Below are 3,118 nucleotides of genomic sequence, written 5' to 3'. Positions count from 1 at the left end.
TCGTCCCCTGGCTAGGCGACATCATCAGTCCCTGCCATGAACATCAACTAGCCACGAAACGACACGACCAGCTATCCTTAGTAGCCACACACGCAGACAACAAGCAACATGAATTCGACTGGGACAACACTACTATCATAGGGCAAGCCAGACAGAGAACAGCCAGGGAATTCCTAGAGGCATGGCATTCATCCACAAACTCCATCAACAAACACATCGACCTGGACCCAATATACCAACCACTACAGCGGACAGCTGAAACTGACAACCGGAAGCGGCAGGGACAGACCACTATAAACACCGGAGGAAACATCAAAGAAGCGCTTCGCAGGAGGCTCCCAAGCACTGATGATGTCGCCTAGCCAGGGGACGAAACGTTTGCAACAAAAACTTCCAGCTCGGCGAACAGAACCACAACAACGAGCATCCGAGCTACAAATCTTCGCACAAACTTTGAATAGCAGTGGCTCTTTGAGTCATCAAGAGTTTTCTGGGGGTGGAAGAAGTGACTTCAGATTTTTGCAAAAAGTGATTAATGCCAAGCTGCTGGAATTAGCAGACAAGCTGGAGCTTAACCTGCCTCCACCCACGAGGAAAAGAGCGATAATTACAGTAATAGCTCAACATTTAAATTTGCTGGAAATGCAATCAGAATCTTTAGAGATGGCTAACATTCAATTGATAATGAAACAACTCGAGTTAGAGGCAAAAGTCAAGGAAAGGACATCAGAAACTTGCACAGTTTGAAGTACGATTAAATGCAGAAAAGAAGGAAAAGAGAGAGAAAAGGAAAGAGAGGAAAGGAAGAAAGACGGAGTTTGAACTTTGGAAATTGGTACTTAGACAGGCGTTCAAAAATTCACTTCCCGAAGTAATGAGAACTTATGTGGAAGAGCAGAGAGTTAAAACAGCAAGACTGGCATCGGAAATGGCTGAGGATTCAGTTGATCAATAAATCAAAATTGGGCTGCCAAAATCAATTTCAATCCATGAGGGATGATAATTGTGGATAAGAGAAATTCTCACATGGAAAGGAAAAAGTAGATCTCAGTGAAGATCATAAGGATAATTTACGACAGGGTGAAAAGGAAACCCTTGAAGGGGAAAGAGAAGTGAAAAAGCTCTGGTCTTTTCACTGCAATAAAGTAGGCCACATGAAATCGGTGTTGATGGGTTAGGAAAAGCTTGGAAAGCCGGATGTAGGAAAACAGGATAAGCGAGGGAATTTTGTTGGAATGGTAACAGAAAGTCCTGTAGAGACTAGAAAGCTGTACCAGAATGTACAAGCTGGCCGGAGGTTGTTTATGGAGGAAGTGCCTGATCTTCTTAAACCATACACCGTGAAGGTAAAGTTTATTCGCATAGACCAGGAGCAGCAGATTAAGAGGTTCCAGTATTAAGAAATACAAGGATTCTCTCAATTTGCGATGCTAAAAGATGAGGATATATGTACCTCTGAAGGAGTATTGCCAGAAAACGTACAAGTAAGTACTATGAGCTAGTTAGGGCAGGAATAGGAAGATAGAGAAGATAAATTCATGGCTGAGGAGCTGGTGATTGGGAGAAGGATTCACATTTTTAGATCATTGGTATCTCTTTTGGGGTAGAAGTGATCTGTACCAGAAGGATGGATTGCACCTAAATTGGAAGGGACTAATATACTGGCAAGGATATTTTCTAGAGCTGCTCGGGAGGATTTACTCAGGTTGGGGGAGGGTGGGGGGTGGGGAAGGTTGGGACCCAGGGAGATAGATAGGGAAGAGTTCAGTCTGAGACTGGGGTACAGTTGAGAACAGAAGCAAATCAAACAGTCAGGGCAGGTAGGGATAAGATAGGACTAATAAATTAAACTGCATTTATTTCAAAACAAGGGGCCTAATAGGGAAGGCAGATGAACTCAGGGCATGGTTAGGAACATGGTACAAGGATATCATAGCAATTACAGAAATATGGCTCAGGGATAGGCAGGACTAGCAGGTTAATGTTCCAGGATATAAATGCTACAGGAAGGACAGAAAGGGAGGCAAGAGAGGAGGAGGGTGGCATTTTTGATAAGGGATAGCATTACAGCTGTGCTGAGAGAGGATATTCCCAGAAATACATCCTGGAAAGTTATTTGGGTGGAACTGAGAAATAAGAAAGGGATGATAACCTTATTGGGATTGTACTATAGGCCCCTTAATAGTCAGAAGGAAATTGAGAAACAAATTTTGTGAGCAGATCTCAGATATCTGTAGGGATTTTAACTTTCCAAATATAGACTGGGACTGCCATAGTGTTCAGGGTTTAGTTGGGAGAGGAATTTATTAAATGTGTACAAGACAATTTTCTGATTCAGTATGTGGATGTACCTATGAGAGAAGGTGTAAAATTGACCTTCTCTTGGGAAATAAAGCAACGCAGGTGATTGAGGTGTCAGTGGAGGAACACTTTGGGGCCAGTGACCATAATTCTATTAGATTTAAACTAATGATGAAAAAGGATAGACCAGATCTAAACATTGAAGTTCTAAATTGGAGAAAGGCCAATTTTGACGCTATTAGGCAAGAACTTTCGAAAGCTGATTGAGGGAAGATGTTCGCAGGTAAAGGGACAGCTGGAAAATGGGAAGCCTTCAGAAAGGAGATAACTAGAGTCCAGAGAAAGTATATTCCTACTTGGGTGAAAGGAAAGGCTGGTAGGTATGGGAAATGCTGGATGACTAAAGAAATTGAGGGTTTGGTTAAGTAAAATAAGGAAGCATATGTAAGGTATAGACAGGATAGATTGAGTGAATCCTTAGAGTATAAAGGAAGTAGAAGTGTACTTAAGGGGGAAATCAGGAGGGTAAAAAGGGAACATTGATAGCTTTGGCAAATAGAATGAAGGAAAATCCAGAGGGTTTTTACAAATACATTAAGGACAAAAGAGTAACTAGGGAGAGAATACAGCTCCTTCAAAGATCAGCAAGGTAGCTTTTGTGTGGAGCCACAGAAAATGGGGGAGATACTAAATGAGTATTTTGCACCAGTATTTACTGTGGAAAAGGATATGGAAGATATAGACTTTAGGGAAATAGATGGTGACATCTTACAAAATGTCCATATTACAGAGGAGGAAGTGCTGGATGTCTTGAAAC

The sequence above is a fragment of the Chiloscyllium plagiosum genome, unplaced genomic scaffold (genome assembly GCF_004010195.1).
Source record: "Chiloscyllium plagiosum isolate BGI_BamShark_2017 unplaced genomic scaffold, ASM401019v2 scaf_14877, whole genome shotgun sequence".
NCBI lineage: Eukaryota > Metazoa > Chordata > Chondrichthyes > Orectolobiformes > Hemiscylliidae > Chiloscyllium > Chiloscyllium plagiosum.
The sequence above is the reverse complement of the archived record's forward strand: the minus strand, read 5'-3'. Positions refer to the sequence as shown.